Genomic DNA, 11,914 nt, shown 5'->3' with positions numbered 1-11,914 from the left:
CATCCCTAGTCACACACAGACACATTTGGTTTTCCACATCAATTTTTTAAAAATCAAATATAACATAAAAATAGATTTTAGGGGATCTGGATTACTTCTGCATTTTTCAATACTTTTTAAACATGATTATACAAATTAAATATATGTGAGTTTTACTTTGCCAAAGTATACTTTTCAAAAAGCTAAAACAACAAAGTATATGCAAATATAAAGTGAGCACATGTCAAAGAGTTTTTTTAGCTCATTAATGATGAAACCACCAAGATGCTAAAGCTGGTCCCAAAAGTACTGGAGATATGTGTAGTGACTACGAGAAAAACAAGATTTCCAGTTCAGGTACAAAAGAACTTAATGTTCATAAAGGACAATAAAACTATAATCTTTCATCAAAAATTATTTGTATCTTGCACACAACATTCATTTCTATTGCTATTTGATGAGAATCATCTATACTGCTATCCATTTTCTGAGAACTAATAGGTACCCTTGGAAAGTTATAAGGGTTATTATCCTGAATAATAGTAAATAGCAAGTCAAGTAAGACAGGAGAATTAAGTAATCCCTTGGCCAGGCTTCTAGACAATGTCTTAGAGGATATGGAAAAGAATCAGTAATCCGGCTGGGCACAGTGGCTCACGCCTGTAATCCCAGCACTTTGGGAAGCCAAGGCGGGCAGATCCCTTGAGGTCAGGAGTTCGAGACCAGGCTGGCCAATATGGTGAAGCCCAGTCTGTACTAAAAGTACAAAAAATTAGCCGGCCATGGTGGTGCACGCCTGTAATCACAGTTACTTGGGAGGATGAGGCAGGAGAATCACTTGAACCCAGGAAGCAGAGGTTGCAGTGAGCCAAGATCATACCACTCACTCCAGTCTGGGCAACAGAGTGAGACTCTGTCTCAAAACAAAACAAAAAAAGACTCAGTAACCCTGTATTTTGGAAAATTTTTCTTAACAGTGCAAATTTCTGAGTAATGAACAATTCTTCACTGCTACAATAATCTACCTGTAAACATGCCCACATTTGGTACAAAAAGACTGTTGTGTTCATGCCTGACTAGAATTAAGTATCTCAAAGTTCAGGGCCTTTTAGCCTTCATCTAGGCAGCCAATCGGAACGGCAAGGACTATTTCAAGTAAATATCCTTCCTCCAAGAAACACTTAATCGAATGCCTGCTATGTGTCAAGTGTTGTGTTATACAGAAAAATATCCAATTCTTCTTCAAAGCTGAGAGCTTAATTAGAAAATAGATGTACAATGAATTATGGTAGAGTCTAACAAGTATCTGCAAGGTGCCATGGGTCTCTCGGGGTACAACACCTGATGTAAGCCTTTGGAGTGAAATCTGCCTGAATTTTACCTCTGAATATGTTGTTTATTGACTGACAAAATAACCAAAATACCCTTTTATATCTCAATTCCAAGCTTGAAAAATTTTTAAAAAGTGTATGACACAATTCTCTGACTTTTTATAACCTGAGGTTATAAAGAGAACTTAAACTGATGAGATAACTCTGGGTCATTATGCAAAATACACAATACTGTGCTGCACTGTCACTCAGCAATGACCCAGAAAGCAATGAGTCATAAAGGACATATTTTTCTTTATGATAAATAACCCCAACCTGCTATATTTTTAAATTACTGTATCTGATTTATATGATTTTATACCTCTTACAGTTCTGTTCAATATCACTTTGATATGTACAGCAAAAATATTCATCATAGTTATGTGGTATTTTGTATAAAATGATGTAAATATGTGTCCATTGGACTTTTTTTTATGTCTTGATAAATTAGGTTAGGTCACAATATGAAGGATAAATTGTTCTTTATTTTTGTCTTCCCATCTCAATAATGGGCAGACTGCAAGACAATAATGATAGGGTACTAAACTACTACAGAGCCTCAAAGAAGTTCAAAGAATCTTATGTAAGACATTATGATGCAAGAGCAGTGTTATTTTAACTTTCTAAGAGATAATTGTATAGTTAATCTTCTATATTACATTGAAAAAGCTTTCAACACTTCATTGTGTTCAATTATACTCCTGATTACTCAGATGGAGAAAATTTGGGAGAGTTTGGAGATGCTTAACGATGAGTTGCTGATGAAGTGTTTTCTCACTGCCCTTGTCTCCTAAAACTGAAGTATTTGGGTTTTGGGAATTTTAGTTATCATTTTAGCCCATGGTAGCAGCCTTCATCAAAGATTCAAGGGCCAATTTTAATTAAGAAAGGTTAATGGCAGGTAGTGGCTCATGCCTGTCATCCCAGCACTTTGGGAGGCCAAGACAGGTGTACCACCTGAAGTCAGGAGTTCGAGACCAGTCTGGACAACAAGGTGAAACCCCATCTTCACTAAGAACACAATATTAGCTGAGCATGGTAGTGCATGCCTGTAATCCCAGCTACTCGGGAGGCTGAGGCAGGAGAATCACTTGAACCCAGGAGGCAGAGGTTGCAGTGAGCCAAGATAGTGTCACTGCACTCCAGCCTGGGCAACCAAGCGAGACTCCATCCAAAAAAATAAAAAGATTGCCAATGAGCTCCAAAGAGCTTCCTTTCATTCCAGATATCACTTGCAGCAGAGGCATCACCAGGCTACCTCAGGCAAGCATAATGGACAACTGCATTTTCGATCTTCTCCGCACCCCTTTTTGTTTGTTCCTTCCCTCAGAAATTATGCCCCAGAAATCTACAGTTCCCATGTTATTTAAAGAGCAGTGGTTTTTCTGGAGAAGAATATGTCAAACAGAATTCCATTTCCTGAACCACATTTCTCTTCTGTCTTCCAGGATATAACTGGAGATGAACTCATTTAGAAAAAAAACAAAAAATACATACCACACAGTTTGATCTGGAATGCAAATAAAAGCTTTTGGTCCATGATCTGAATTTCTGCCTGTCAAGTAGGGAGCAGATTCAAGACCTTTGCATTTGCTTTCTTTCTCGGAGAGATAAAGGAATACTCAAGAGCAAGAGAAAAATATAGGCCTTTGATTCATTCAATTCATTATTACTTTTTGTCAAACATGTAGATAGAAAGTTCTTGTCATCACTGAATTTATAAGTCAGCAAGAAGGATCAACATTGGGCAAGGGTAGTTAATGCAATTGGTGCTTGTAGGAGATGTGTACCAAGGATATGGGTACGTAGACAATGAGGGCTTAGCATGGCCTTAGAAAAAGGAAATGATGTGTCAGCTGAGACACAAACATGAATCGGACAGTGAGTAAGGTGGGTGTCTCTCTAGGCAGAGAAAACAGCACATGCCAAATTACAGAGAGTCTGTCAGTTAAGTGGCATTTTTGGAAATTCTGAGAGAAAACACATGAGGACAATGTCAAGAGAACAGTTCCAGGGAATTCCACAACTGAGTGTGGGTCACTGGCTGAGGAGGGCACTCCTAGGGACTAGGATAAGCCAAGATAAATCCTAGGAAGAGCCTATGGCATAAGTCACAGCAAACCTCCTACTGAGTCAGGCAACTCAAAGCACAGAGCTGTCCATCAGGAGTAGGGTCAGCGAGAGAATCGTCCCTGACAGCCTTCTTCCTGCCATATGCTCCTTCTGAAGCCCTGGGCTGGGACTCCAGGTCTCTTCTCAATGCTTCTTGAAGTGACAGGCGCCTAGGGCAAGCCATGGGAGTGGTGGCTGACATCTATATGTTATGCGTTAGTTACCTGTCACATATTTTTAAAAAATGAATTGTTTCTAAGGGCAGGATAGGTATTTTGTCTATGAGCATAGTCAATGTCAGTAAATATTTAATTAAATCAAGTATTTCAAAAGCCTCACTCTTGCTCTATTAGATATATAGGTAATTTTAGATAGCAAATTCAAACACGTTTGTCAACCCACTTTTCTATCAGCAACTTCCTAACGAACATTTGGATGAAAAATCAACACACTGAGAAGTCAACAGATAGTTTTTGTTTTTCTGAGGCAAAAATCTTTAGTGATTCACTATCCTTTTCTACTTCCTCTTTTTTCTTTCCTTGGCACACATCTCTCCTTTTAATTTTCATCCCTATAGATTACAAAATCTTGCAGAAAATTAGGTCGCTATATGCCTCACCCAAAGGGAAACTCCAAAAATGTAGAAAAGAAAATTAGTTCACCTTCAAGAAGTAATTTTAACTTCACTCTAAAATAAAAACTCAGAACTTTATATCAACAAAAGAAAGTTGAGCTGTCCCTCCTCTCAGTTTTTTCCTCTGTTTTCCCACGTTTCAGGACAGAGTCTGCTGCCACAGAGCCTGCTCTTTGGGTTCTGGAGGAAGACGCTGTGTAGAATGTAATGCTAGGGGTTTGTAGGAATATTACTGACATCTTCCCAAATGAAACCTTGGCCATTTATTTTAATCATTGTTACCTCTGTATCTGAAGCATCTAGAGGAATCAACGGTACAGAGCAGACACTCAAGCAGTGTTGGCCGAATAAATAATTGAGTGACGCATTATCAAATCAATACCTACTGACTTTAGACATTTGGGAAAATACGTGTGTGCACATGCATGTGCAATATTACCATCCTGATTATCACCATTAACATTTCAGTGAAATATTTCTGGAAGATTCCATATCAATGTTATTGGAGCTCCTAAAGAGATCATGATGATGAATCCTGGAAAAGTTAATCAAGGTATTCAAGAGGGCCAGGGACAGGCAAAAAGCTGATTTGAAAGAGAAGCTGAGAGGACACTTTAGGATGAATCTTTTCAAATAAGTTCTAGCAGACCAATAGAATTATTTACTCCAGAAAATCTCACTAAGATGCCTTCAGGAACACAGTACAAAGGAAAAGAAGATTGTGTCTGACTGTATGAAAAAAAAGTTGTAGGTCTTGAAGTTTCTGTTTATGGCAGATAATATATAGCACTTGACCTCTCTTACCCTGTAATCTATGAATCTCTATTATTTCCCTTGATATGTACCAGCCTCAAATTTAATTCTACTTTGACTGGCAGTGAGAGTTGTTCACACTCCAATATTTACAGAAAACATCAATTTCCATAAGCCTAGATATTTATGAATTACATTAGAATTATTCGTGTGATATACGGCAAATGTATTGCTGACCTAGTTAGAATTCTTTCAAAAGTGCTTTGTTAGTGCATTTGAGAAGTTTAATATGCAGGGTGGCCTGTTTAGAGTAGGTTCCACTTAATTCATCATGTCCAGCTATAGTGACAGCTACTTTAAGTTTTGGGCCAAGAACAAGTTTATTCAATCCCAAATCTGTACGTCCATTCCGCCTAGAAAGTAACCTCATTGCATGTCACCTAGCAGTGGCCACAGTCCCCTGGGCTGAGCAGATTTCTTCCCCTTCTCCAACAACCTCCCTTTGCTCACCACATGTCTGTATTCTCATTCCTGATCATCACAGATCTACTCTAAACCTTATTTCAAAATCCCTGATCCTGTCCAGGAGCAATGGCTCATGCCCGTAATCCTAGCATTTTGGGAGGCCGAGATGAGTGGATCACTGGAGGCCAGGAGTTTGAGACCAGCCTGGCCAACATGGTGAAAACCCGTCTCTACTGAAAATACAAAAATAGGCCAGGCATGGTGGTACACACCTGCAATCCCAGCTACTTGGGAGGTTGAGGCAAGAGAATTGCTTGAACCTGAGATGTGAAGGTTACAGTGAGCAGAGATCATGCTACTGCACTCTAGCCTGGGCAACAGAGCGAGACTCTGTCTCAAAACAAACAAACAAAAACAAAAACAAAACAACCTCATATTTTTCTTTGTTCATTATGATCCCATCCATTTTCCAATGAGGGAGTTTCCAAAATTATAACTTCCCAAATTATTGTGCTTTGACTAACCAGTAAATAAATCTCTAAGCAAAAGAATGGCTTAAGAAAATATGTATTCTAGGACAAGAAAGTGCCTGGCCACAGAGACAAAGCTCAAAAATACTAAAACAATAAAGAAGGAAAAGAGAAGATAAAATCCACATCAGTAATTCATTCAGCAAATATTAATTGAAGGCTTACTATATGCCAGATACTTAGGTCAGGGCTGATGGTACAAATAGTGAGCAAAACAGATGGAATCTCTGCTCTGAGGAATCTCACAGTCTACGGTGGACAGAAATATCAATCAAGTAACTGAAAGAGAAATGTAAAATGGCAAAATGTACAACAGTTTAGATGTGTTGCTGCTGTGACAGTATTTGATTATAAGATGTGATATAGACAAAAAATATTGTTAAAGGAGTAGCATGTATTAAGGCTATGAGAAGAGAGGAGCAGCATTGTATATTTGAACAAAGAAATGAAGGCTGGTGTGGTTGGAACTGAGAGAGATTAGGTTAGAGAGGAAAATAGGGACCAGACAATGCTGGGGCTTTTAAGACATGTTCAACTACATGCAAAGAGAAGCAGATTTACATAGGATCTCAAACTGTACGTTCAGTCACATGGTTCACCTGCACCCTTTGTCCATACATGGTATCGATACTTCTTTTATGTTAGAGATGCTGATGAAAGGAAATGCTTGAATGGAAATGGGGTGAACTAATCTGTGTATTGAACTTCAACACAAGGTGCTGGTATGAGTGGTTCAAACCCAATACCTTGTATTCTTCTTCCCATCTTGTTTCTTTTTATTTTTAAATTTCAACTTTTATTTTAGATACAGCGGGCACATGTGCAGGCTTGTTACCTGGGTATATTGTATGATGCTGAGGTATAGTGTACTCAACCTGTCACTCAGTTAGTGAGTATAATACCCACTAGGTAGTTTATCAATCCACTCCCACCTCCCTCCCGCTCCCCCTCGGGCAGTCCCCAGTATCTACTGTTCCAATGGTTATGTCCATGTGTGCTCAATATTTAGCTCCCACTTATAAGTGAGAACATGCAGTGCTTGGTTTTCTGTTCTTGAGTTAATTCACTTAGGATAATGGCCTCCAGCTGCATCCATGTTGCCACAAAGGACATGATTTCATTCTTTTATGGCTGCATAGTATTCCATGGTGTGTATGTACCACATTTTCTTTTTTAAAAAATAGATTTCTGTGAGTCAGCTTAGCGTGCAGTGATGCACTGCATCATTTGTTTGTGGTTGCAACAACAGGTCGCTGTACACTGTCCATAGCATTAGCTAGAGGTGGCCCCTTGGAAGTACTTATGTCTCCCAGTTGACAATCGCAGTAGAATTAGCTTGAGACATTCACAGAGATATCCTGTCACATTATTTGATTTTCAGGAGGTCTAGAGTTACTGTGGAGGAAAACAGATTTGAAACTTGTTTTTAACTCATGTCTGGAAAAGTATAGAGAAAATGCAGTAGGCAGAATTCAGATTTTAAATGTGGCAAGAGCCTGAGGATAATAGAATTCAAAGTTTTGGAGAGAGAGGGTGCTGTAGTAAAGCACAAATACTGCATCTTTTAGAGGCCCATCCACTCTGCTTGAGACTCACACTTCAAAGAGGGGTTTGTGGAGAGTATTCTCCATTCGACAGAAAGGTGGAGCTGGAGAAACAGTGAGAAATAAAGCAGATAAGTCAAGGGGCCTTAAAAGTTAGGAAAGTAGGCCGGGAGCCTGACCAACATGGTGAAACCCCGTCTCTACTAAAAATACAAAAATTAGCCGAGCATGGTGTTGCGCACCTGTAATCCCAGCCACTTAGGAGCCTGAGGCAGGAGAATCGCTTGAACCCAGCAGGCAAAGGCTGCAGTGAGCTGAGATTGCACCACTGCACTCCAGCCTGGGCAACAGAATGAGACTCTGTCTCAAAAAAAAAAAAAAAAAAAAAGGCGAAATAGGTAGGAAAGTAATAATCATGAGGTTGGCCCAGAAGGACTAGAGAGACCTCGGCAGACAGACAGACCCCCACAGCAAGGGAGGACTGCCAGTGGGAGGGGAAGTAGGAGCAGGAATGAAGGCACAGACTAGAGCTTGGAGAACAAGACAAGGAAACCTGTCCCGTGTTCCTCTGGGTACTCCAAGGTACATGATCTGCTATGTGAGCATAGAAGCTGTTGATCTAGTACATGCAGGACAAAGTAGACAGTCGTCATCCTCAGACCTTACCTGCTAGTGGGATTTATGGGACAGCCCAGTTGTGTTGTGGTGGGCTATCTAGCTCTATGCTTGAAACATACTTAGATAATATTGTTCATGTGTGCGTATGTGTGTGTGTGCATGTACACGTGTGTGCGTGTACATGGTCAGTGTACCAGCAAGAGTAATTTAATGGTTCAAAGATCCTCATCTTGGAAAATGTCTCATGCTATAAAGTTGAATACTGCTTATCACCAGATATCAAATTCCAATAAGAGGGTAAAATCACCTTTAAATGGAGAACTGAAGTTATATTTGTGGGCCCTCTTCTCCTATATCTCCTTGTGATACATCCTTGTGCTAATTTGGATGTGAAACTTGCATGATAGGAGAAGACATGCTGAACCGGAAGGTCTGTGCAATGTGGAAGGAGGTGTGCTTTTCATGTCTCTTGTACTCATTGAACCGTGAGTGCAGAATGGCTTCACCTGTGCCACAGTACTTGGCGGGATCATGATGTCAATTAGGTTTCATGAGACTCTGTAAAGCAAATTTGTTTATTTGCTCACTGAGTTATCCAAAGACAAAAGGAGGACTGTGCCTCCAGCACAATAATTAATTATAAAGTCATCACACATATTGCATTAATGTTGGCTGACTTCTCACAAGTCCCTCTCAGAGGGCAGGGGCCATGTGTAAATATAACTCTATTTAGCATCCACTAAAAAGACACTTTGATTGGAATCTGTGTGATCATCAACTTCTTTACTAGGTTGTGTGTTCCTTGAAGGAAAGGATTTTATCTTTCATTTATTCAATAAATATTTATAAAGCAGTAAAAAATAGCAAAGATATCTTCACGCAGCTTATGTTCTTTTTAAAATTTAATTATTTTTAATTGGCAAATAATAATTGTATATATTTGTACAATTGTATATAAATTGTACAATTTGTGATAGGTATACAATTGCAGGATGATTAAATGAAGCAATTAAAATATTCATCACCTCATATATTTCTCATTTCTTTGTGGTAAGAATGTTTAAACCTAGAAGGACCCTATAAAATTGAACTTTATATTCTTTGACCAACACCTCCCCTTTTCCTGTTCACCTGCCCCTGGCCCCACAGCCTCTGATAACGACCACTTCACTCTACTTCTTTGACTATTTTCATTCCACATATAAGTAAGATCATGCAGTATTTGTCTTTGTCTTATTTCATTTAATATAATGTCCTCTAGATTCATCCATGTTGTCACAATGACAGAATTTCCCTCATTTTTAAGGTTGAATGATATTCCACCTGTGTGTATATACCACATTTTTTTTATTCATCTTTTTCCTGAACCCTTGGGTTGCTTCCATTTCTGTGCTATTGTGAATAATGATGCAATAAACATGAGAGTGCAGGTATCTCCTAGACATCCAATTTCAATTCCTTTGGCTTTCTACCCAGAAGTGGGATTGCTGAATCACAAAAATGGTAATTCCATTTTTAATTTTCTGAGGAGCTTCCATACTGTAGTTCTGTAATAACTATACTAATTTATATTCCCACCAATAGTGTCCATGGACTCCCTTTTCTCCACATCTTGCTGATACTTATCTTTCATCATCTTGATAGTAGCCATTCTAACATGTGTGATGGGAATATTGTGGTTTCAATTTGCATTTCCCTGATAATTAGTGATGTTGAGCATTTTTTCATATATCTGTTGGTAATATGTATGTCCCTTTTTTTTTTGAAATATCTATTCAGGTCTTTTGCCCACTTTTTAATCAGGTCATTTGGAGGTTTTTTTGCTATTAAATTCCATATCGATTTGGATATTGATCCTTATCAGATGCATTGTTTGCAACTATTTTCTCACATGCTGTGGGTTGTCTTTTCACTCTGTTGTTTCCTTTTCAGCAATTTTAAATATGATTAATCATCCCATTTGCCTATCTCTGCTTTTATGGCCTGTACTTTTGGGGTAGTATCCAAGAATTCATTGCCCAGACCAATATCATGGAGCTTTCCTCTTTCTTTTCTTCTAGTAGTTTTATAGTTTCAGGTCTTATACATCGAGTATTTCTCTAACACTTCTATAATGCTTACTGTATTCCAAGCACAGGTCAAAGCTCTTGACATATATTAACAACTTAAAGCAACAACCCAATGAGTCAGGTACTAGGCTATTTCTATCTTATGTATTGAAGGAAACTAAAGCTGAAGCAGTTTAAGTGTTATCCAAGGGTGCAGAACTAGTAAGTGGTGATGCTGGAATTTGTACCCTGGCAGTTTGGCTTCAAAGTCTACCTGCTTTTTCACTTTATTATCTCTTTCCTTTTAACTTACCTTTTTATTACTAGTGCCTAGCATAGTTCCCTGCAAAGAATAAATGAGTGCTAATTGCATAAGCCAATGAAACAATGACATTTATCATGCTAATGGTGATGATGGTGAAAATATACTGATAATAATTATTTATATTCATTGAGTTGCCACCCATACAATGTTTCATAATTTGTAAGCACCATATCATGTGATCTTTTTTTAAATTATACTTTAAGTTCTGGGATACATGTGCAGAACGTGCAGGTTTGTTACATAGGTATAAAGTGCCTTAGTGGTTTGCTGCACCCATCAACCCATCACCTAGGTTTTAAGCCCAGCATGCATTAGGCATCTGTCCTAATGCTCTCCCTCCCCTCACCTCCCACCCTACAACAGGTGCTGGTATGTGATGTTCCCCTCCCTGTGTCCATATGTTCTCATTTTTCACCTTCCACTTATGAATGAGAACATGTGGTGTTTGGTTTTCTGTATCTGTGTTAGTTTGCTGAGAATGATGGTTTCCAGCTTCATCTATGTCCCTGCAAAGGACATGAACTCATTCTTTTTTATGGCTGCATAGTATTCCATGGTGTATATGTGCCACATTTTCTTTATCCAGTCTATCATTGATGGGCATTTGGGTTGGTTCCAAGTCTTTGAGACTGTGAATAGTGCTTCAATAAACATACGTGTGTATGTGTCTTTAAAGGAGAATGATTTATAATCCTTTGGGTATATACCCAGTAATGGGATTGCTGGGTCAAACGTAATTTTTGGTTCTAGATCCTTGAGGAATCACCACACTGTCTTCCACAATGGCTCAACTAATTCACACTCCCACCAACAGCGTAAAAGCATTCCTATTTCATATCCTCTCCAGCATCTGTGGTTTCCTGACTTTTTAATGATCGCCATTCTAACTGGCGTAGGATGGTATCTCATTGTGGTTTTGATTTCCATTTCTCTAATGACCAGTGATGATGAGCTTTTTTCCATATATTTGTTGGCTGCATAAATGTCTTCTTTGGAGAAGTGTCTGTTCATATCCTTCACCAACTTTTTGATGTTTTTTTTTTTTTTTTTTTTGTAGATTTGTTGAAATTCCTTGTAGATTCAGGATATTAGCCCTTTGTCAGACAGATAGATTGCAAACATTTTCTCCTTTTCTGTACATTGCCTGTCACTCTGATGATAGCTTATTTTGCTGCGCAGAAGCTCTTTAGTTTAATTAAATCCCATATCTGAATAGCAATAGTGTCGGTGTTTAGCAGCTTCCCTAGACTGATAGTAAACCTGAGACCTAGAAAAATTAACCTAATCACGTAATGTTAGACACCTGGTAAGCTATAGAACCAGCACTTGAATCCTGGTCTTCCTAACCTTAATAGCCATGCTCTTTCATTACAGCTAAAAGTCACCAAATCTGGGATTATTTCTGCCATTTGTTTAGTGGCTTGAGAACAAATATTTATAACATATTGTTGTACATGAATCTCACCTTATAAAATAAGATTAAAATATACTTTGCCAAGCAAAGATTGTTGAAAACATAAAAATTCTCGAATAACA

The sequence above is a fragment of the Macaca fascicularis genome, chromosome 13 (genome assembly GCF_037993035.2).
Source record: "Macaca fascicularis isolate 582-1 chromosome 13, T2T-MFA8v1.1".
In the NCBI taxonomy this organism is placed as follows: Eukaryota; Metazoa; Chordata; class Mammalia; order Primates; family Cercopithecidae; genus Macaca; species Macaca fascicularis.
The sequence above is the reverse complement of the archived record's forward strand: the minus strand, read 5'-3'. Positions refer to the sequence as shown.